At 38.2% G+C, this 25,280-nt stretch overlaps 1 non-coding gene across 1 annotated transcript; it reads right to left on the reverse strand.

The window, feature by feature from the left end:
- Positions 1–10,359: 10,359 nt before the first annotated feature.
- LOC148567254 (small nucleolar RNA R71) lies at positions 10,360–10,467 on the reverse strand. Its single transcript, XR_015881624.1, has one exon. It is a non-coding gene; the product is annotated as a small nucleolar RNA R71 (small nucleolar RNA).
- Positions 10,468–25,280: the final 14,813 nt, after the last annotated feature.

Raw genomic sequence — 25,280 nt, forward strand, 5'->3', positions numbered from 1 at the left:
ACAAGGAATTGCAATGAAGTGTTCAATTATTGGCTATGAAGATGCAAGGGGGTTTGATTTGTAATTGACAAGAAAATATAATAACAAGAAAGTAAACGACAATTAACTAATAAAACAAAGGAAAGGAACTCTTGGCTAGGGCATGGAAATTGCGATCACCATCTTTGTCTACAAACCATGTATTGACAATTATGAAGAACCGAGCTCATTGAGTCTACTTCTATACTTGAAGTATGTCAAATGGCTAGACCAACATCAATTCATAAGTCCTAACCTAGCTACTAATTGACTTAGTAGTAGGCTAGTATCAATGGTTATCAAATTGACCACATAGGGTTCTCAAATCACCAATTCAATGAGACCCAATGACTCAAGGTCACTCAATTCCCTTAACTTAGGCCAAGAGTAAAGAAAGCTACTCAAAAACTAGTGCAAATATTTTATCAAACACCTAGAGTGCAATAAAAGTAAACATCACAAAATGCAAGAATTAACAAAACCCATAACTAACATAAGCAAGAATTCAACAATAGCAATGAAGATAAACATAAAAGAAGACATGGAAACATAAAATTGCATTAGACGAAATCAAGATCCAACAATGGTTCATCAACATAAAAGAGAGCAACATAAGAAATTAACAAGAGAAGTAAGTAAACTAAAATACTAGAACAATTAAAAGTAAAGGAAAACTAAAATGAAACAAGATTAAAATCTAGATAAAAAAGGAAATAGAAATAAGAACCCTAAATCTAGAGAGAGAAAAAAGCCTCTCTCTCTCTCTAGAATTCTACCCTAAAACATCATGAAAACTCTCCTATGATTACTTGGTTCATTTTCCTTTCAATCTCTGATTCAATAGCATCAGAAATGGATTGGATTGGGCCCAAAATGCTTCAGAAATCGCTGGTCACGTGTTGCCTTTAAGTGAGTCACGCTGATCCTGCAACGCGTGCGCGTCGCCTAACTGCAAGGAAACTATAAAAAATTGCATATCATTTTGAAGCCCCGGATGTTAGCTTTCCAACGCAACTGGAACCGCCTCATTTGGATCTCTGTAGCTCAAGTTATGATCGATTTAGTATGAAGAGGTCAAGATTGACAGCTTAGCAATTCCTTCATTTCTTCATGAGTTCTCCATTTTTGCATGCTTTTTCTTCATTCCTTCAACCCAATCTTTGCCTTTTAATCCTGAAATCACTTAACAAACATATCAAGGCATTGAATGGAATTAAAGTGAAGTAAAATTAGCGAATTAAAGGTCTAAAAAATATGTTTTTACTCTTAAGCACAAATTAGGAGAGATTCACAAAACCATGCTATTTCATTGAATAAATGTGAGAAAAGTTGATAAAATCTCCTAAAATCAACACAAGATAAACCACAAAATTAGGATTTATCAAACCTCCCCACACTTAAACTAAGCATGTCCTCATGCTAAACTAAGAAAGATAAAAAATGGGGTATGAACATTTATTCAATGCAAATAAATTATAATAACCTATCTACATGCATGCAACTAGATGCAAAAGGCTTCTACCTACTTGGTTAAAAGTAAATCAATCTCCAAGACATATATGAACAAGTAGGGTTAAGGTCATATGACGACTCACAAACTCCACAAATTCAAATCTCAAAATGAAGTTCAAATAGACTTGCAAGAAGAAAGCTCGTGAAAGTTGGGAATAGGGAATTGAGCATCGAACCCTCACGGGACGTGTATCCGCTCTAGTCACTCAAGTGTATAGGGTTGATTCACTCAATTCTCTTCTAATCATACTTTCTATGATTTGTTTTTCATCTAACAATCAATAATTATTCAATGCATGCATATATTTATCATGAGGACTTATTCATAAGTTGTACTGGGGCTAGGATAAAGGTAAGGATGCATATGGTCAAGTGAGCTTGAAATTTGAATCTTTGATTAGCTAAGCTCTCACCAAACATATACAACAGCCTATATAATTCTAATACAATACCTAGCTACCCATGGTTCCCACTTTTTCACATACTCATGCATTCTCTTTAATTCACATTCCATATGCATTGTTATTATTACTTTGCTTTGGGGCATTTTTGTCCCCTTTTTATTGCATTTTTTCTTCTATATATTTTTGTTTCTTTTATTTTTATTTTTTTTCTACATTTTTTTCATATTTTTTTCACAACAAAGTACATACAAACGTATCAATGCATATGGTTTTACATATTTAATGCATAAGAACGTATCCAATCCCATGATTTTCAACAAAAATACAAAATACACTTTTACCTCAATCAATGTCCCAAGCTTTTCATACCCAAATGATACACACCCTCACTAGCTTAAGCTAATCAAAGATCCAAATTAAGGGACATTTATTATTTTTCACTTAGGGGTAGTGATGTGCTAAAATTAAGAACAAAAGGGATTAAATAGGCTCAAATTTGGCTAACAATAGTTGATGAAAGGTAGGCTATTTGGGTAAGTGAGCTAAATAAAATGATGGCCTCAATCATATAAATACATGTATACATGGAATAATGGACATAAAGAATCAAACAAATCAAAGATTACAATCATAAAAAGAGAATAATACACACAAGAATAAAAATAAGTAGTTATATGATGTAACCACACAATTGGGCTCAAAACTCACATGCTTATGTGTTCTTAGCTCAAACCATGTTCCAAGATAAATTCTTCAAGCAAGTTCAACAAAAAAATTTTTCAAATTGGTAGGGTGCCCTAAAAATAGTTTCTTGGAAAAGAAATCATCACCCTAACCAAGTAGTCCTAATATAAAAGAAGTGGTAAAATATGTACAAATTCTAACTAACATGCAACCTATCATGCAATGCAACAACTAGCTAACATTGGTGTTGAAAAAGGAAGTTGTTACCCACGGAGATTGGTCGGACGACCTCCCCACACTTTAAAAATTTTGCACCATCCTCAGTGCATGCTAAGAAGAGCAAGGTGGATGGGTTGCTACAACTGATGAGCTCTTTCAAAAGATTGTGCGGATGAACTTGTTTGTTGCCCCATTTAGAATGCTTTTCCTTTCCCTTTTGGTGGCCATCCTAAAAGGAGAGGAAAAAGAAAGAAAGTTAAGCCCACTACAAAGATATTAAAGCAAATAGAACATAAGCGGGGGCTAATGCCGAATAAAAGTAGGGTTCTCACTACATGTTAGCTACGCATGTAAGTGAGAGAGCAATATAGGCAAAGGGCATAGCAACTAAAACTTGATGCAAGAGTAAAGTCAAAGCATAAGTAAATGCCATGAAGAACATGCTAGGCACCAAGTTCAAACAAGAAAGAGTGGGTCATGAGAGACATTAAAAGTTCATGTCAATGCACAAAGGATGCAAGAGTTATCAAATATTAAGCATTGACCTAAAAATTTTATCACCCAACAATACCAAACAAGTCAAGAAGCACCAAATTAATCCAAGAAATTCTCAACAATTGAGTAAGAGAAATCTAACACCAATGTTAAAACAAGAAACTTAGAAAGAAAAGAAGAATTAGCTATAAAAACAAAATTAAAATGCAATGAATGAAAATAAGCAAGTACAATAAACAAAAGAAAACGAAAGATGAGAAAAATAAAAAGTGAAATTTTTTATTATTTTTATTTATTTATTTATTTATTATTTTTTTTAAGAGAGGGAAAAGAAGAAAGTAAGAAAGGAAGAAGAGAGAAGAAGAAAGGTAGAAAGAAAGAAGAAGAAGAGAAGAAGGAAGAAGAAAGAAGAAGAAAGGAGAAGAAACAGGGCGCGAGGCGACGCATAAGTGTTGCCCACGCGTGCGCGTGGGAGGCAACAGGGACAAGCGACACGTAAGCGTTGCCCACGCGTACGCGTGGAATGCAGAAAGTACAGGTAACGCGTAAGCGTCACCCACGCGTACGCGTGGGGTCAAATTGTGCTATTTGCACAAAACCAGCACCACTCCAGCACAACTCTGGTTTTTGTACCAGGAGTCCAAATATGGCAAACGACGCATGCATGTCGGCCATGCTTAGGCGTGGCGCGCCATTTTTTTAAAGGGGCATAAAACAGAAACAGGGCACTCTCCTAATCTATAAGCATTCTAAAGCAACTAAAATTCAAATTTAACAACAACTTTTTTGGTTTTTGAAAAATTTTCTAATACAAAGCAAACAAAACTTACACTTCTAGCAAAATACAATTTAACAACAACTATTCCACAACTTAAGGCATAAATCTAATCAAACAAACTAGCAACCAAAATACTAAAACAAGAATATGCAAAGAAGAAAACTACCCAACAATGGCAACTCAATTCATTCATCGATTATATATACAAGAGAATGGAAAGAGTTTACCATGGTGGGGTATCTCCCACCTAGCACTTTTAGTTTAAGTCCTTAAGTAGGACAATTGGGAAGCTCCTTGTCAAGGTGGATTATGGTTGTATTCATCCTTGAACTTCCACCAATGCTTGGATTTCAAGTAAGCTCCAAATCTCAAAATTAACGGCACCAAACTTTGGTGAAGTTCCACACAAGCTAAGGGCTCCCAAAATTGATCCTCATATATGCCCGGATCCCAAATCTTGTTTCTACACCAATCTTCAAGTTGATCAAGACAAGTCCATTTGGGTGGCAAACACATAGAATTCTCACTTGGACACCAAATTCTCCTCCTAGATCCATACAATTGAGAACTATACCAACCATTGCACTTATACTTTGAATTTCCAACTAAAAAGAACCTTGATTGGCAATTCCACCCATTAACTAATTCTCTCTTGCTCTTAATTCCACAAAGAGCTCTAAGTTGCCCATCCGTCTCAAGCAAACCATATTCAAGTGAGAAATTAAAGTTTAGGGATAAGAATTTTACCCACTTGAATGTTGTGTTGGATGGTGACTTAGGAAGGGATGGTCCTAATGATCTTACAAGTTCCACTCCCTTGAGCTCTTCTTTGACTACCTCTACCTCTTGGCAAGCTTTTTCAACTTCAATTCCTTACCCACCAACTTCTTCCACACATTATTCATTGGTGGAGCTTACCTCTTGATCATTGATAAACCCATATTTTATGATATATTTTGTGCTGAATCTGAGTGATTTATTCAATCCTTCACCCACTTATTCATATTATTTGCATGGTTTTACTTTCCCTTCCTTATTATGTGATGTATGTGAAAAACATGTTTCCTATGCTTTAAAATTAATTATTTTAATTACCTTTATTTTTATTCGATGCCGTGATTAGTGTGTTGAGTAGTTTCAGATCTTCTAAGGCTGGAATGACTTAAAGGATGAAAAGGAAACATACAAAAATGGAAGGAAAGCACAAAACGGAGTTTTTGGAGAAACTGGCATCCACGCAATCGCATGGGCAACGCGGACGCATGCCAAGCGCGAAGAAGCAGCGACGCGGTCGCATGACTGACGCGACCGCGCGCCTTAAGCAGAACACATATGACGCGGTCGCATGACTGACGCGACCGCGTGACAAGGAAAACTCCGAATGACGCGACCGCGTGACCCACGCGGACGCGTGACAGAGACCACGCACCAGAAATTGCAGGAAACGCCCCAGCAAATTCTGAAGCCCTTTTTGGCCCAAATCCAAGTCCAGAAGGCATAGACCAGAGGCTATGAAGTGGGGGAACGCATCCATTCAGAGAGAGTCTCCACTTTAGTTAGTTTTCATGATTTAGATTTAGTTTTGAGAGAGGTTCTCTCCTCTCTCTTCTCTCTTTAGGATTAGGATTTAGAATTAGGATTTTATTCGCTTTCAGGATTATCTCTTCATCAGGTTCAATATTCCCTTTTATTTACTTTTGCAATTTGATTTATGAATTCTTCCATGTTATAGATTACTCTTTTGAATTAATGTTATTTGAGGTATTTCAGTTTAATCTTGCTTTATTTTATTTACATTATTGTTATTCCCATCTGAAGACATTTTTATTCCGGTAGATTTACTTTTCTCCTTTTGGTCTTGGTTAAGAAATCAGTAACTCAGGAGTTATCAAACTCAAACATGATTGATAATTGTTATCTTGTTAATTAAATTGAACTTCAATAATCCCAATCTTTTCTTAGGAAATAAATAGGATTCGAAGATCAAACCAATTAATCCCTTGACCTTCCTTTATCTTAGTAAAGATTAACAAAGTAGAATTAAGATTCAATTATCATCATCATTGATAAGGATAGTGATGAGCGGATAATTTATACGCTTTTTGGCATTGTTTTTAGTATGCTTTTAGTAGAATCTAGTTACTTTTAGGGATGTTTTCATTAGTTTTTATGTTAAATTCACATTTCCGGACTTTACTATGAGTTTGTGTGTTTTTCTGTGATTTCAAGTATTTTCTGGCTGAAATTGAGGGACTTGAGCAAAAATCAGATTCAGAGGTTGAAGAAGGACTGCTGATGCTGTTGGATTCTGACCTCCCTGCACTCAAAGTGGATTTTCTGGAGCTACTGAACTTAAAATGGCGTGCTTTCAATTGCGTTGGAAAGTAGACATCCAGGGCTTTCCAGCAATATATAATAGTCCATACTTTGGCCGAGTTTAGATGACGTAAAAGGGCGTTGAACGCCAGTTCTATGCTACTGTCTGGAGTTAAACGCCAGAAACACGTCACAAGCCAGAGTTGAACGCCAAAAATACGTTACAAACTTGCGTTCAACTCCAAGAAAGACCTCTGCACGTGTAACATTCAAGCTCAGCCCAAGCACACACCAAGTGGGCCCCGGAAGTGGATTTATGCATCAATTACTTACTTCTGTAAACCCTAGTAGCTAGTTTACTATAAATAGGACTTTTTACTATTGTATTAGATATCTTCGGATCATCTTTGATCAGTTTTATGATATCTTAGACTTTCATGGGGGCTGGCCATTCGGCCATGCCTGAACCATTATCACTTATGTATTTTCATATGGTAGAGTTTCTGCACTCCATAGATTAATGTGTGGAGCTCTACTGTTCCTCAAAGATTAATGCAAAGTACTACTATTTTTCTATTCAATTCAACTTATTCCGCTTCTAAGATATTCATTCACACTTCAACCTGAATGTGATGAACGTGACAATCATCATCATTCCCCCACGAACCCGTGCCTGACAACCACTTCCGTTCCACCTTAGATTGAATGAGTATCTCTTGGATCTCTTAATCAGAATCTTCGTGGTATAAGCTAGATTGATGGCGGCATTCATGAGAGTCCGGAAAGTCTAAACCTTGTCTGTGGTATTCCGAGTAGGACTCTGGGATTGAATGACTGTGACGAACTTCAAACTTGCGAGTGCTGGGCGTAGTGACAGACGCAAAAGGAGGGTGAATCCTATTCCAGTATGATCGAGAACCTCAGATGATTAGCCGTGCTGTGACAGAGCATTTGGACCATTTTCACAAGAGGATGGGATGCAGCCATTGACAAGGGTGATGCCTCCAGACGATTAGCCATGCAGTGACAGCGCATCAGACCATTTTCCAGAGAGGATAAAAAGTAGCCATTGACAACGGTGATGTCCTTACATAAAGCTAACCATGGAAAAGAGTAAGATTGATTGGATGAAGACAGTAGGAAAGCAGAGGTTCAGAGGAACGAATGCATCTCTATACGCTTATCTGAAATTCTCACCAATGAACTACATAAGTATTTCTATCCTTATTTTCTATTTATTATTAATATTCGAAAACTCCATAACTATTTGATATCCGCCTGACTAAGATTTACAAGGTGACCATAGCTTGCTTCAAGCCGACAATCTCCGTGGGATCGACCCTTACTCACGTAAGGTTTATTACTTGGACGACCCAGTGCACTTGCTGGTTAGTTGTATCGAAGTTGTGAATGAAAAACGATTTATTAAGATGTGCGTACAGAGTTTCTGGCGCCGTTGCCTGAGATTACAATTTCGTGCACCAAGTATCTGGCGCCGTTGCCTGAGATCACAATTTCGTGCACCAAGTTTTTGGTGCTGTTGCCGGGGATTGTTCGAGTTTGAACAACTGACGGTTCATCTTGTTGCTCAGATTAGGTAATTTTCTTTTTGTTTTATTTTCAAAAATTTTTCAAAAATCTTTCAAAAATTTTCTCCTTTGTTTTCGAAAAATTTTTTTTTTTAAAATATAAATCTTTTCAAAAATATATTTTTCTTCAGAATTTTTAAGAATGAATTCTAGAGTTTCATGAAGCATGTTGAAGCCTGGCTGGCTGTAAAGCCATGTCTAATTCTTTTGGATAGGGGCTTCCAACCATCAGCATAGAGGCAAGTTAATTGGAATGTCAGCCGTGGCATGTCTGAGTTACATACTAAAGCTTGGCTGGCTATTAAGCCATGCCTAACCCTCGGATTGGAGCTTTAGACTAAGAATACAAGATTCCTAGAATTCATATTAAAAAAATTTTGAAATCCTTATTTTCTTTTTCCTATATGTTTTTTCGAAAAAAATATACAAAAATCCAAAAAAATAAAAAATCATAAAAATAAAAAATATTTCATATTTCTTGTTTGAGTCTTGAGTCAAGTTGAAAGTTTGGTGTCAATTGCATATTCATCTTGCATTTTTCGAAAAATTCATGCATTCATAGTGTTCTTCATGATCTTCAAGTTGTTCTTGGTAAGTCTTCTTGTTTGCTCTTGATGTTTTCATGTTTTGTATCTTTTCTTGTTTTTCATATGCATTCTTGCATTCATAGTGTCTATACATGAAAAAGTTTTAAGTTTGGTGTCTTGCATGTTTTCTTTGCATTAAAAAATTTTTCAAAAATAAGTTCTTGATGTTCATCTTGACATTTAAAGTGTTCTTGATGTTCATCTTGACATTCATAGCATTCTTGCATGCATTCATTGTTTTGATCCAAAATTTTCATGCATTGAGTCTTTTTCATATTTTTCCCTCTCATCATTAAAAATTCAAAAATCAAAAAAATTATCTTTCCCTTTTTCACTCATAAATTTCGAAAATTTGAGTTGACTTTTTCAAAAATTGAGTCAAATCAAATTTTCAATTTAAAAATCTTATCTTTTTCAAAATCTTTTTCAAAAATCAATTCTTTTTCACTTTTCTTAGTTATTTTTGAAAATTATAAAAATCTTTTCCAAAAATCTTTTTCTTAATTTTATCTCATAATTTTCGAAAATAACATCATCAATTAATGTTTTGATTCAAAAATTTCAAGTTTGTTACTTGCTTGTTAAGAAAGATTCAAACTTTGAGTTCTAGAATCATATCTTGTGATTTCTTGTGAATCAAGTCATTAATTGTGATTTTAAAAATCAAATCTTTCTCAAAACTAATTTCAATCATATCTTTTTAAAAATATCTTCTTATCTTATCTTTTTAAAAATTTGATTTTAAAATATCTTTTCTAACTTCTTATCTTCTTATCTTTTCAAAAATTGATTTTCAAAATTTGTTTCAACTAACTAACTAACTTTTTGTTTGTTTCTTATCTTTTTCAAAACTACCTAACTAACTCCCTCTCTCTCTAATTTTCGAAAATATCTTCCCTCTTTTTCAAAATTTCTTTTTAATTAACTAATTATTTTGATTTTTTATTTTAATTCTCGAAAATTACTAACCTTTTTCAAAAACTATTTTCGAAAATCACTAACTCTTTTTCAAAAATTATTTTCGAAAATTCTCTCTCTCTCTTATCTCCTTCTATTTATTTATTCATCTACTAACACTTCATCTCACCCAAATTCGAAACCCCTCTTCCATCTGTGTTCAAATTTTCTCTTCTTCTTTTCTTCTACTCACACAGGGACCTCTATACTGTGGTAAAAAGGACCCCTATTATTATTATTATTTTTCTGTCCCTCTTTTTCATATGAGCAGGAGCAAGGACAAGAACATTCTTGTTGAAACAGATCCAGAACCTGAAAGGACTCTGAAGAGGAAACTAAGAGAAGCTAAATTACAACAATCCAGCAAGCACCTTTCAGAAATTTTCGAACAGGAAGAGGAGATGGCAGCCGAAAATAATAATAATAATGCAAGGAGGATGCTTGGTGACTTTACTGCACCTAATTCCAATTTACATGGAAGAAGCATCTCCATTCCTGCCATTGGAGCAAACAATTTTGATCTGAAACCTCAATTAGTTTCTCTGATGCAGCAGAACTGCAAGTTTCATGGACTTCCATCTGAAGATCCTTTTCAGTTCTTAACTGAATTCTTGCAGATCTGTGATATTGTTAAGACTAATGGAGTAGATCTTGAAGTCTACAGGCTCATGCTTTTCCCTTTTGCTGTGAGAGACAGAGCTAGAATATGGTTGGACTCTCAACCCAAAGATAACCTGAACTCTTGGGATAAGCTGGTCAAGGCTTTCTTAGCCAAGTTCTTTCCTCCTCAAAAGCTGAGTAAGCTTAGAGTGGATGTTCAAACCTTCAGACAGAAAGAAGGTGAATCCCTCTATGAAACTTGGGAGAGATACAAAGGACTGACCAAAAAGTGTCCTTCTGACATGCTTTCAGAATGGACCATCCTGGACATATTCTATGATGGTCTGTCCGAATTAGCTAAAAGTCATTGGATACCTCTGCAGGTGGATCCATTCACTTAAAGAAAATGCCTGCAGAAGCTCAAGAACTCATTGACATGGTTGCTAATAACCAGTTCATGTACACTTCTGAGAGGAATCCTGTGAGTAATTGGACGCCTATGAAGAAGGGAGTTCTTGAAATTGATACTCTGAATGCCATATTGGCTCAGAATAAAATATTGACTCAGCAAGTCAATATGATTTTTCAGAGTCTGAATGGAACGCAAGCTGCATCCAACAATACTCAAGAGGTGCCTTATGAAGAAGAGGCCTATGATCTTGAGAACCCTGCAATAGCAGAGGTAAATTACTTAGGTGAACCTTATGGAAACACCTATAACCCCTCATGGAGAAATCACCCAAATCTCGCATGGAAGGATCAACAAAAGCCTCAACAAGGCTTTAATAATAGTAGAAGAAATAGGTTTAACAATAGTAAACCTTTTCCATCATCCACTCAGCAACAGACAAAGAACTCTGAACAAAATACCTCTAATTTAGCAAACTTAGTCTCTGATCTATCTAAGGCCACTGTAAGTTTCATGAATGAAACAAGGTCCTCCATTATAAATTTGGAGGCACAAGTGGGCCAGCTGAGTAAAAGGATCACTGAAATCCCTCCTAGTACTCTCCCAAGCAATACAGAAGAAAATCCAAAAGGAGAGTGCAAGGCCATTGACGTAGTCAACACGGCCGAACCTGGAGAGGAAGGGGAGGACGTAAATCCCAGTGAGGAAGACCTCCTGGGACGTCCAGTGATCAATAAGGAGTTTCCCTTTGAGGAACCAAAGGAATCTGAGACTCATCTAGAGACCATAGAGATTTCATTGAACCTCCTTATGCCCTTCATGAGCTCTGACGAGCATTCATCTTCTGAAGAGAATGAGGATGTTACTGAAGAGCAAGTTACCAAGTATCTTGGTGCAATCATGAAGCTGAATGCCAAATTATTTGGTATTGAGACTTGGGAAGATGAACCTCCCTTGTTCACCAATGAACTAAGTGATCTGGATCAACTGACATTGCCTCAGAAGAAACAGGATCCTGGAAAGTTCGTAATACCTTGTACCATAGGCAACATGATATTTGAAAAGGCTCTGTGTGACCTTGGTTCAGGGATAAACCTCATGCCCCTCTCTGTAATAGAGAAACTGGGAATCTTTGGGGTGCAAGCTACTAAAATCTCATTAGAGATGGCAGACAATTCAAGAAAACAGGCTTATGAACAAGTAGAGGACGTGTTAGTAAAGGTTGAAGGCCTTTATATCCCTGCTGATTTCATAATCCTTGATACTGGGAAGGATGAGGATGAATCCATCATCCTTGGAAGACCTTTCCTAGCCACAGCAAGAGCTGTGATTGATGTTGACAGAGGTGAATTAGTCCTTCAATTGAATGAGGACTCCCTTGTATTTACAACTCAAGGTTACCCTTCTGTAAACATGGAAAAGAGGCACAGTAAGCTTCTCTCAAAACAGAGTCAACCAGAGCCCCCACAGTCAAACTCTAAGTTTGGTGTTGGGAGGCCACAACCAAACTCTAAGTTTGGTGTTGAACTCCCATATCCAAACTCTAAGTTTGGTGTTGGGAAGTCTCAACAATGCTCTGAACATCTGTGAGGCTCCATGAGAGCCCACTGTCAAGCTATTGACATTAAAGAAGCACTTGTTAGGAGGCAACCCAATTTTTATTTATCTAATTTTATTTTTCTTGTTCTTTCATGTTTTATTAGGTTTATGATCATGTGGAGTCACAAAATAAATATAAAAATTAAAAACGGAATAAAAAACAGCAGAAGAAAAATCACACCCTGGAGGAAGACCTTACTGGCGTTTAAACGCCAATAAGAAGCATCTGGCTGGCGTTCAACGCCAGAACAGAGCATGGTTCTGGCGCTGAACGCCAGAATTGCACCCTGGAGAGCTGGTGCTGAACGCCCAGAACAAGCATGGTTCTGGCGTTCAACGCTAGAAATGGGCAACAAATGGGCATTCAACGCCCAGAACAAGCACCAATCTGGCGCTGAACGCCCAGAGTTGTGTGCAAGGGCATTTTGCATGCCTAATTTGGTGCAAGGTTATAAATCCTTGAACACCTCAGGATCTGTGAACCCCACAGGATCACCTCAGGATCTGTGGACCCCACAGGATCCCCACCTACCTCCACTCACTTCTTCTCACCCCTCTTTCACACAATCCCATAAACACTCTTCCCCAAAACTCTTCATCAATCACCTCAATCTCTCTTCCCTATAACCACTTCACCACTCACATCCATCCACTCTTCCCCATAAACCTACCTTCAAAATTCAAAATCAATTTTCCACCCAAAACCCACCCTTATGGCCGAACCTTACCCCCCTCCCTTCCCTATATAAAGCCCGCCATTCTTCTTCATTTTCACACAACACAACCCTCTCTTCCCCTTCTTGGCCGAATACACCTCTCCCTCCTCTCCTCCATATTTTCTTCTTCTTCATCTATTCTTTCTTCTCTTGCTCGAGGACGAGCAATATTCTAAGTTTGGTGTGGTAAAAGCATAAGCTTTTTGTTTTTCCATTACCATTGATGGCACCCAAGACCGGAGAATCCTCTAGAAAAGGGAAAGGGAAGACAAAAGCTTCCACCTCCGAGTCATGGGAGATGGAAAGATTCATCTCCAAAGCTCATCAAGACCACTTCTATGATGTTGTGGTCAAGAAGAAGGTGATCTCCGAGGTCCCTTTCAAGCTCAAGAAGAATGAGTATCCGGAGATCCGACATGAAATCCAAAGAAGAGGTTGGGAAGTTCTAACAAACCCCATCCAACAAGTCGGCATCCTAATGGTTCAAGAGTTCTATGCCAATGCATGGATCACTAGGAACCATGATCAAAGTAAGAACCCAAACCCAAAGAATTATATTACAATGGTTCGGGGAAAATACTTAGATTTTAGTCCGGAAAATGTGAGGTTGGCGTTTAACTTGCCTATGATGCAAGGAGATGCACGCCCCTACACTAGAAGAGTCAACTTTAATCAAAGGATGGACCAAGTCCTCATGGACATATGTGTGGAAGGAGCTCAATGGAAGATTGACTCCAAAGGCAAGCCGGTTCAATTAAGAAGACTGGACCTCAAGCCTGTGGCTAGAGGATGGTTGGAGTTCATCCAACGCTCCATCATCCCCACTAGTAACCGATCTGAAGTTACTGTGGATCGGGCCATCATGATTCATAGCATCATGATTGGAGAGGAAGTAGAAGTTCATGAAGTCATCTCCCTTGAATTCTACAAAATAGCCGAAAAGCCCTCTCCTGGGGCAAGGCTAGCTTTTCCTCATCTTATTTGCCATTTATGTTACTCAGCTGGAGCTTTCATAGAAGGAGACATTCCCATTGAGGAAGAGAAGCCCATCACTAAGAAAAGGATGGAGCAAGCAAGAGAGCCCATTCATGGATCTCAAGAGACGCATGAAGCTCATCACCATGAGATCCCGGAGATGCCTCAAATGCATCTTCCTCCACAAAACTATTGGGAGCAAATCAACACCTTCCTAGGAGAATTAAGTTCCAACATGGGACAATTAAGGGTGGAACATCAAGAGCACTCCATCATCCTTCATGAAATTAGAGAAGACTAAAAAGCAATGAGGGAGGAGCAACAAAGACAAGGAAGAGACATAGAAGAGCTCAAGGACATCATTGGTTCCTCAAGAAGGAAACGCCACCATCACTAAGGTGGACTCATTCCTTGTTCTTACATTCTCTGTTTTTCGTTTTCTATATTAAGTGCTTATCTAAGTTTGTGTCTTATTACATGATCATTAGTATTTAGTAACTTTGTCTTAAAGTTATGAATGTCCTATGAATCCATCACCTCTCTTAAATGAAAACTGTTTTAATTCAAAAGAACAAGAAGTACATGAGTTTCAAATTTATCCTTGAACTTAGTTTGATTATATTGATGTGGTGACAATACTTTTTGTTTTCTGAATGAATGCTTGAACAGTGCATATGTCTTTTGAAGTTGTTGTTTAAGAATGTTAAATATGTTGGCTCTTGAAAGAATGATGATAAGGAGACATGTTATTTGATAATCTGAAAAATCATAAAAATGATTCTTGAAGCAAGAAAAAGCAGCAAAGAACAAAGCTTGCAGAAAAAAAAAATAGGCGAAAAAAAAAAAGAAAAAGCAAGCAGAAAAAGCCAAAAGCTCTTAAAACCAAGAGGCAAGAGCAAAAAGCCAATAAACCTTAAAACCAAAAGGCAAGGGTAAATAAAAAGGATCAAAGGCTTTGAGCATCAGTGGATAGGAGGGCCTAAAGGAATAAAATCCTGGCCTAAGCGGCTAAACCAAGCTGTCCCTAACCATGTGTTTGTGGCGTGAAGGTGTCAAGTGAAAACTTGATACTGAGCGGTTAAAGTCAAGGTCCAAAGCAAAAGAAGAGTGTGCTTAAGAACCCTGGACACCTCTAATTGGGGACTTTAGCAAAGCTGAGTCACAATCTGAAAAGGTTCACCCAATTATGTGTCTGTGGTATTTATGTATCTGGTGGTAATACTGGAAAACAAAGTGCTTAGGGCCACGGCCAATACTCATAAAATAGCTGTGTTCAAGAATCATCATACTGAACTAGGAGAATCAATAACACTATCTGAACTCTGAGTTCCTATAGATGCCAATCATTCTGAACTTCAATGGATAAAGTGAGATGCCAAAACTATTCAAGAGGCAAAAAGCTACAAGTCCCGCTCATTTAATTGGAGCTATGTTTCATTGATAGTTTGGAATTTATAGTATATTCTCTTCTTTTTATCCTAATTGATTTTTAGTTGCTTGGGGACAAGCAACAATTTAAGTTTGGTGTTGTGATGAGCGGATAATTTATACGCTTTTTGGCATTGTTTTTAGTATGTTTTTAGTAGAATCTAGTTACTTTTAGGGATGTTTTCATTAGTTTTTATGTTAAATTCACATTTCTGGACTTTACTATGAGTTTGTGTATTTTTCTGTGATTTCAGGTATTTTCTGGCTGAAATTGAGGGACTTGAGCAAAAATCAGATTCAGAGGTTGAAGAAGGACTGCTGATGTTGTTGGATTCTGACCTCCCTGCACTCAAAGTAGATTTTCTGGAGCTACAGAACTCAAAATGGCGCGCTTCTAATTGCGTAGGAAAGTAGACATCCAGGGCTTTCCAGAAATATATAATAGTCCATACTTTGGCCGAGTTTAGATGACGTAAAAGGGCGTTGAACGCCAGTTCTATGCTGCTGTCTGGAGTTAAATACCAGAAACACGTCACAAGCTAGAGTTGAACGCCAGAAATACGTTACAAACTGGCGTTCAACTCCAAGAATGACCTCTGCACGTGTTACATTCAAGCTCAGCCCAAGCACACACCAAGTGGGCCCCGGAAGTGGATTTATGCATCAATTACTTACTTCTGTAAACCCTAGTAGCTAGTTTATTATAAATAGGACTTTTTACTATTGTATTAGACATCTTCGGATCATCTTTGATCAGTTTTATGCTATCTTAGACTTTCATGGGGGCTGGCCATTCGGCCATGCCTGAACCATTATCACTTATGTATTTTCATACGGTAGAGTTTCTGCACTCCATAGATTAAGGTGTGGAGCTCTGCTGTTCCTCAAAGATTAATGCAAAGTACTACTGTTTTTCTATTTAATTCAACTTATTCCGCTTCTAAGATATTCATTCACACTTCAACCTGAATATGATGAACGTGACAATCATCATCATTCCCCCACTAACGCATGCCTGACAACCACTTCCGTTCCACCTTAGATTGAATGAGTATCTCTTGGATCTCTTAATCAGAATCTTCGTGGTATAAGCTAGATTGATGGCGGCATTCATGAGAGTCCGGAAAGTCTAAACCTTGTCTGTGGTATTCCGAGTAGGACTCTGGGATTGAATGATTGTGACGAACTTCAAACTCGCGAGTGCTGGGCGTAGTGACAGACGCAAAAGGAGGGTAAATCCTATTCCAGTATGATCGAAAACCTCAGATGATTAGCCGTGCTGTGACAGAGCATTTGAACCATTTTCACAAGAGGATGGGATGCAGCCATTGACAAGGGTGATGCCTCCAGACGATTAGCCATGCAGTGACAGCGCATCAGACCATTTTCCAGAGAGGATAAAAAGTAGCCATTGACAACGGTGATGTCCTTACATAAAGCCAGACATGGAAAGGAGTAAGATTGATTGGATGAAGACAGCAGGAAAGCAGAGGTTCAGAGGAACGAATGCATCTCTATACGCTTATCTGAAATTCTCACCAATGAATTACATAAGTATTTCTATCCTTATTTTCTATTTATTATTAATATTCGAAAATTCCATAACTATTTGATATCCGCCTGACAGAGATTTACAAGGTGACCATAGCTTGCTTCAAGCCGACAATCTCCGTGGGATCGACCCTTACTCACGTAAGGTTTATTACTTGGACGACCCAGTGCACTTGCTGGTTAGTTGTATCGAAGTTGTGAATGAAAAACGATTTATTAAGACGTGTGTATAGAGTTTCTGGTGTTGTTGCCTGAGATCACAGTTTCATGCACCAGATAGCTAGGATAGGACCTCTAATTTCTCATACCTTGCCAAAAGTTTATTTATAGTCGTCTATTTATTTTACTTACCATTTAAATTACTTATTCTTCAGTTACTTTAATTGCTAATTAAGCTATTCACTCCTCATTCTCAAAACCCCAATTTACAACCTCCATAACCAATAATAAGAACATACTTCCCTGCAGTTCGTTGAGAAGACGACTCGAGGTTTGAATACTTCGGTTATCAATTTATTTAGGGGTTTGTTACTTGTGACAACCAAAACGTTTGTACGAAGGGATTTCTGTTGGTTTAGAGACTATATCTACGACGCGACTGTTTTTATAAAATTCTTTACTGGCAAAAATCCTAACGTCAAAAAATGGCGCCGTTGCCGGGGAACTGCAATCGTGTGCCTTATTATTGGTTATTGTAAATATTTTTCTTTTACTTGTTTATTTGTCTTTATTTTTCCCCTCTTTATTTCTTTTTAGCTACTATGAATTCTCACCCCTTTCGCTTTGAGTTTGGTTCTAATGTTTTTGAAAGGAATGGAAGTTATAACAGGGACATGCATCAAGGTCAGAACAATCAAAGATGGATGGAGCCAAGAGGATCTAATCAACCCTTTAGGCAACAACGCCCTCCAAGATATCATGGACAAAGACCATTCTACAATGCACACCAAGCAAATAGACATGGTGGACAACCTTGTAATTCCCAACAAGCCCTACCCTGTACTTATAGACCATCCTCTCAACATAACTCCGAACCACCACACTCACAAGCTCATTTTCACCATTCACTACCGTATGATCCTCATTTACCCCAGTTCCAATCCAATCACTCCCAAACACCACCACTTCCCCCTGTGCCATATCCAAATCTATCACCCCGAGAATCAGAGGTTCGCCTCAAGGAAACAGTAAATCGACTTCAAACAACCCTTCATCAACTGGAGCAAGCAGTAAGTCAATTATCTTCTAGACGTTCGAACATTCAAAGACATCCCACAGCCCCATGTAGACAATCTAATGAAGAGCGTAGCATGAAGGAAATACTAGAAACTCCAGTAGACAAGACAGAGCATGGTTTCGTACTAGAACAAGTAGAGGAAGCTGTCATTATTGAAGAAGAAGAGTTGGTTGAATACTTAGGAGACGCTGAACTTCCATGGGAATCCAAAGTTGTGGAGCATTCTGTCAAGGATGTTACAATTGATGCTAAGGAGGATTGTGCGCAATCCCCAGAGCAGGTATTTCATGAAGAACTAGACAAAGTAATCCAAGAAGCAAGTTTCCTTGATGACAATAATCTCAAGTCAAGTTCTCCTAGTAATGAACTTGTATCCGCGAGTGAATTCTCTGAGATCGAAGAATCTTCCCCAAGTGAATACGAAGATGATACGGAGGTAGATTTCTCTCAACCTCCAGTTTATGACTTAAGTGATGAGGAAGACATAGATGGCTTTGATTAGGACATGGATACATTTGAAGAATCTTGCAAGGAAGTGGAGAATTTCACAGAAGAATACAAGGGAGTAGAACTCACAGAACCACTGGAACCACCTATCCCAAGGCCATTACAACCCAATACAAGCTTCAAGTGGGTACAATCCTTAACCTTTAACTGTATTTTTCCACTTGAATATGGTTTGCTTGAAATAAATGGCCAGCTTAGAGCTCTCTGCGGCTTTAAGAGTAAGTGGGACATGGCTCGTACTCAGAGCTGGTGCACAAGGTTCACTAAGGTTCCACGCTTCAACTCGAAGTGTAAGGATTGGTTTCATATTCAATCAAATGGATCTCGGAAAGCGTTTGGTTATTCTGGTGAGAATCTAATTTCTAAACCGCCCGGATGGAAAAGTATAGATCAAGACGAAGGCGGATTTAAAAGCAAAGTTTGGGACCCTGGAATCTATGCTGACATTCGTCACCCCGAGAGCCTGACAATCTGTTTGAAGCTGCTCAAAAGCTTCACATGCCTAGTTTGGGACCCCGGAGGCCATTGGCATTCCAAGCATTGGTGGAGATTTTTGGATGAATTTAAGCATAAGCCGCCATAACAGGAAGCTCATCCAATGTCCAACTTAAGGACTTTAACTAAAAGTGCTAGGTGGGAGACAACCCACCATGGTATGATCGTCCCTTTTTCAATTTTTATTTAGTTTTATTTGTTTTCAAGTTTTATTTTATTTTATTATATTGAACCTGGAGTTTTACATCGCATTCATATTTGCATTCTGCATACTGCATAAAAAAAGGGGTGCGCGACGCGACCGCATCCTTCATGCGATCGCATCAAATTGCGAAAAACACTACCCACGCGACCGCGTCATTCACGCGGCCACGTGACCTGGAGATTGGCGTAAACATCCAACGTCCAGAAAGTTAGGCTGGAATCGTGCGGCCATTGTGCGTTTTACCCACCCAATTTATTTAGTTTATGGGAGTAGCAAGAACAGCTCAATTTAAAAGCCGCGTACCAAAGAGCTCGATCAGCTATTCCATTTTGAAGTCCGGTTGACGCCACTCGATAGGAAGAAAAGAGCAGAAAGGTGCGTCACTTGCACAACCTCAATCCCACGCGACAGCGTGAGCGACGCGATCGCGTCGCATGGATTGCACAACACCCCAAAAAGAGACAAAGAGTTGCGCTGAAACGACGCTGGAATTGTGCGTTTCACACAAATACCAGCGACGCGATCGCATGCCCCAGGCAATCACATCATTCACTCTTTTTGCCCTCCACGGCGATCGCGTCGACCCTATTTCACCCCAGCCACGCGACCACGTGCCCCACGCGATCGCGTAGATTCAAATTTATAACCCCCCAGTCACGCGAACCCTATCAGTCGCGCCCCCCCAAACCCCTTTTCTTCCTCTCTTCTTCTCCAACCAAGCACCACCACCCAGCCACCACCACGCCACCACCAGACGCCGCCGACCACCCAGACCCCGCCGCCACCCACCCGTCCTTCCTCCTTCCCCCTTCTCTCTTCTTCTTTCTTCTTCTTCCCCCTTAACCGCCACTGCCCACGCCGCGCCACCACCACTACCGCGCCGCCGTCACCGCCCAGCGCCACCCACGCCCCCTTCCTTCCCCTATTACCCCCCACCCCATTACCCCTACCTTTCCCTCCCTTCCTCCGAACAGCCGCCACCGCCGCCGAGTGACGAATGGATTTTTGATGGTATAGAAATTCACAAATGAATTCTCGTTGCAAGTATAGTTTCTAAACCAATCACTAATCCTTTCATACAAAAAGTTGTTTGTCACTAGTACAAACCCCTAAAATTTATAAACCGAAGTATTGGACCTCGGGTCGTTCTCCCTAGGAATTACAATAAAGTGTCTTGTTATTGGTTATGAGTTATTTTGGGGTTTTGGATAAGAAGCATGAAAAGTAAATGGCAATGAAAATAAACTAACAACTATAAAAGGCTCTTGGCAAGGTGTGAGAACTAGAAGTCCTATCCTAGTTATCCTTCTCAATTGTGATGAGAATTGTTCATTGCTACCACTTAGTTAACCCTTACTAATTAAAGGAAAGTCAAGTGGATGAATTGACTTGAGCCACAAGTCCTAGCCAACTCCCAAGGAAAGACTAGCTTTAGTGCACTCCAAACCAATTAGCAATCTCTCCAATTATCAATCAACAAAGGAATTAGATAACTCAAGTGTCACTAATTACTTTACCTAGGCCAAGAGGAACAAAATCTACACTAAAACTAAAAGAGACATTTCAACAAACACATAAAGTGCAATAGAAGTAAACATTATTAATTGCAAGAATTAAAGGAATCTACAACTACAAAAACAAGAGATCAACAATAGAAAAGCAAAGAAGACACATTTATTATGAATTACCTCTTATTGAATTGGAAGAATGTAGAAGGAACAATACTAGATCTACAACAAAATATAAGAACAACATAAAGGAAATTACAACAAAAGAATAGAAGAAGATGAATGTAACTACAAGGAATTGAGATGTAGAAGTAGGAGAACATGAATCTAAATCTAGACCTAAGAACTAAACCTAATCCTAATCCTAATTCTAGAGAGAAGTGAGAGCTTCTCTCTCTAAAACTCTAAAAGTGATTAGTGGTTGGAAGTGATGATTAGTAAAAAAAATATGATCCCCATTCTCCTTAATCCTTCATCCTTTTATTCCTTTCCCTTAGCAATTTGGCGCCAAAAATGGGTTCAGAAACCCTCTCAAATCGCCAGGCACGTGTTGCATTAATGAGGTCATGTGCCCTCATCGACGCGTGCGCGCACGGTACGCGTGCGCGTCCCTGGCTAATTCTGCGATGTGCGCGCGAGCGCCTTGTGCGCGTGCACGTGCATGGCTGACTTTGCTTCTTTGGACTTTTTATGCTTCTCTCCACTTGTATGCTTCCTTCCTTGCTTCCTTTGATCCATTCCTAGCCTATTTCAATCCTGGAATTACTAGCAAACACATCAAGGCATCTTATGGAATCAAAGAAGAGCTAGAATTCATCAAAATAAGGCTTAAAAAGCATGTTTTTACACTTAAGCACAAACATGGGAGAGATAACAAAATCATGCTAATTCCTAGGCTAAATGTGACAAAAGGTTATCAAAATACTCTGAATTCAATGCAAAACAAACCATTAAATTGGGGTTTGTCACCGAGCCACCCTCTTCCGCCGTGCCGGACGCCACCGCCGTCATCCCCAGCCACCTCTCTGCCCTCACTCTCTTTCTTACGCCTACCAGGTTCCGACGAACGCCACCCTTCTATCCTTCGTAGTTAATTAATATTTTTCTGTTTATGTTCGTCATTAGGCTAGTTAGATATGCATGTTGTAGTGGATTCTAGGTTGTTAGGTAGCCTAGGATGTGGTTAGTGGATTTAGGTCTGTTTAATTGCGCTATTCATGTTTCTTGTTTCATTATTTTCACAATTCTGCTGTTGCTGTGATGTTAGTTTTGTTCATATGCTGTAATTTCTTGTTTCATGCTGCTCTTTACTCTGATTTTTCATGTTCTTATTCCTTATATGTAATTGCAGCTGTATTTTTGATTCATATGAACTATTCTGTTACTGTTTATTTTCCGGGACAATCCAATTTTAGCCGGAATGCTGCCCAAATCTCTGTAAAATGTTTCCATTTATGTCTTGATTTTGGCATTTTCAACTGTGCTTTCCTTAGATTTAACCAAAACAATTCATGAATGCCAGGGCAAGCTTTCTTATTCTCTTTGATTTCCTGGTTCATAATTTGCATTTTTGATGTTTGATTCCAATTTTTGCTATTCCTTATATCTATTTGAATCATCATCAACCTGTTTTCCTTATTTGGATATGAGTTACTTATAGCTTCTAACTGTGAATACTTGTTACTTGGAATATTTTCATTATGCCACTTACTTTAACCCACTTTTTACTAACTCACTAATGTTAACTTCCTAAACTCTTTTTCAATTCTAACCAACCTAACGTTTCAAAACTTCTCTTCTGATTTTCTTTCACTTTCTTTTAACTTTCTAACCATGGCATGATGTCAATTTTTCTATTTAACATGAATTCAATTACATTTTGGATTATGAATTCTTCTTTTCAGACTTTTAACTCCTAGACAATCCTTACTGCACATTTACTTAACTCATTTTCCTTATCCTTTTGCTCCTTTGCCACTTTGTGTTTCTTTTCACTATTTGCCTATTTGTTTTCCTATTTTCACTATATCCTGGTTTTCTATTTTTCAGGATGTCTGCCAGCCAGAGAAAAGGAAAAGGAAAGGCTACTACTGGCAAACGGAAAAGAGGAGAATCTGCCATGTCCATTATGGATATTATGCACGATGACTCCTTGCGGAAGAAAAATTTTACCCCGCAGGAGAAGGCCGAGCAGCTACCCCTGCCACCACCACTGCACCTCCACCTGTCCCAGAGCCCATCTATCATCTAGTACACCGCCTGTTTCGATGGCTTGACCAGATGGAGCGTCGCAACAAGCGACGCTATGAGCACCTGAAGCTGATGATACGATCTGGCGACATCCCCTCCAAGCCTGACACACCATCCGAGGCATCTGAGGAGGAGGCGGATGATCACGAGGCAAAGATCCATCCCCAGAGCGAGGTTGCGCAGGCAGGCACAGAGCAGGCCACATCACATCAGGAGGCTCCGCCTCAGATTCAGGCTGTAGACCCCGAGATCCCTATCCAGTCAACATCCCCTCTGCAGCAGGCAGATCCTCCGACCGCCACCACAGAGACCCCAGCTACCCGCCCTTCCAGTGATGACACCCCCTTGACACCCTGCTTGAGTGAGCATCGGGGACGATGCTTCATTTTAAGTGTGGGGAGGTCGCCATCTCTGGCGTTCTTTTTTTGGTGAACCACTACATACTCTTTTTATTTATTTTGCTACTTTTCTGTATTTTTATTTTTATTTTTATTTTTATTTTCTCAGTACTTATATATATTGCTATTTTTATGTATTTATTCTATCTTGCATTTTTAGTTCATATTTTAGCCATTTAGTTTTAGTAGCAATTCTAACTTATTAGTTATAGAAATTGTGGATTAATTAGTATAGTTTACCCTTTTTAGCATAAGATAGCTTAGTTTGAATTGAAAAATATAAAAAGGAAGTAAATTAGGGACTTGAACATAATAGAAACAATCCACACAACTTGTATATATAGCATTACATGTTAGTTAGTTAACAACATTTCATCAAGGAGAAACACTAGAACTTTAAAGCCATTCAATATAAGTTTTACATTGAGAATAATGGGAATTTTTAACTAAACCTGCATGACATACATAATTGATATATGATTTTTGAGCTAGAGAACACACAGCCTGTGAGTTTTGAGCTTAATTGTATGGTTACATTCAAACCATAATTTTTATTCCTGTGTGTTCCACCCTTCTTTTGTATTCTGGTGTTCTTTACTTTGTTTTAATCTATATGTCCGATTACAGAATAGAAATACATACCAAGAGAGTGATTGAGGCCATTATTTGATTTTAGCTCACTTATCCCAAAATAGCCTACCTTTTACATCACCCTTGTTAGCCCCCTTGAGCCTTTAAATCCCCTTTTATTCTATAAACCACATTACTAGCCTTAAGCAGAAAAATAAAATAAAAATTCCAAGTTGAATCCTTGGTTAGCTATTGGGAAGTATGTATGGTTTAAATGTGGGAAAACCTATTGGGAACATGGATGATAAAAACAAAAGGGTAGAAAAGTTGAAAAGAATAAAATAATTCAAAATAAAAGTTTTGGGAAGCATGCTCATGTAAAATCAAAATAATTGAATTACCATGTGCATTAAAAAAAGTGTTATTTTTCAATAGTTAAATAAAGGGGACACAAAAGAATTCCCCAAATGTGAAATAAAGCAATGCACATGGGATAAAAATAATAAACATTGAAACATGAGCATGCAACATCAAAGGTGGGAAAATATGGGAAATAGGTAAAGAAGCTTTACTTTATAAAGTATGTATGTTAGGTGAGATCTTAGATTAATTAAGGATTCACTTATTAGCTCACTTAGCCCTATACATATATCCTTACCTTTACCTTGGCCCTATTACAACCTTAACTAAAGACCTCATGATTTTTGGTATGTCTATATTCTATAATTGTTGATTGGTTAGATGAAGAACAAAGTTATAGAAAGTAAGAATAAGAAGAAGAATAGAGTGATTAACCCAATAAACACTGAGTGACTAGAGAGTAAATACAAAATCCAGTGAGGGTTCAATAGCTCATTAACATATATCTCTGCTTGAATTATTAATTGTCTTGCAAGTTTATAAAATGTTTTTCTCTCCCATCTCAACTGTAAAAGTGCTTTATCATTACCTAAGGTTTGGCTATATATATATATCTCCTTGAGAATGTGAATTAATTCAACTACATGTAAGTTTTATATACAAGTGAATAAAAAAAAACTAGAATTGCATGATGCATCTAGGTAATTGCATTTAGATTAGATTGCATTGCATGACATTCCACCACTTTAACCTAACATTACTCTTGGACTTAGCATGAGGACATGCTATTGTTTAAGTGTGGGGAGGTTGATAAACCCATATTTTATGATATATTTTGTGCTTAATCTGAGTGATTTATTCAATCCTTCACCCATTTATTCATATTATTTGCATGGTTTTACTTTCCCTTCCT

Source organism: Arachis ipaensis, chromosome B4 (genome assembly GCF_059453495.1).
Source record: "Arachis ipaensis isolate K30076 ecotype BB chromosome B4, ASM5945349v1, whole genome shotgun sequence".
NCBI lineage: Eukaryota > Viridiplantae > Streptophyta > Magnoliopsida > Fabales > Fabaceae > Arachis > Arachis ipaensis.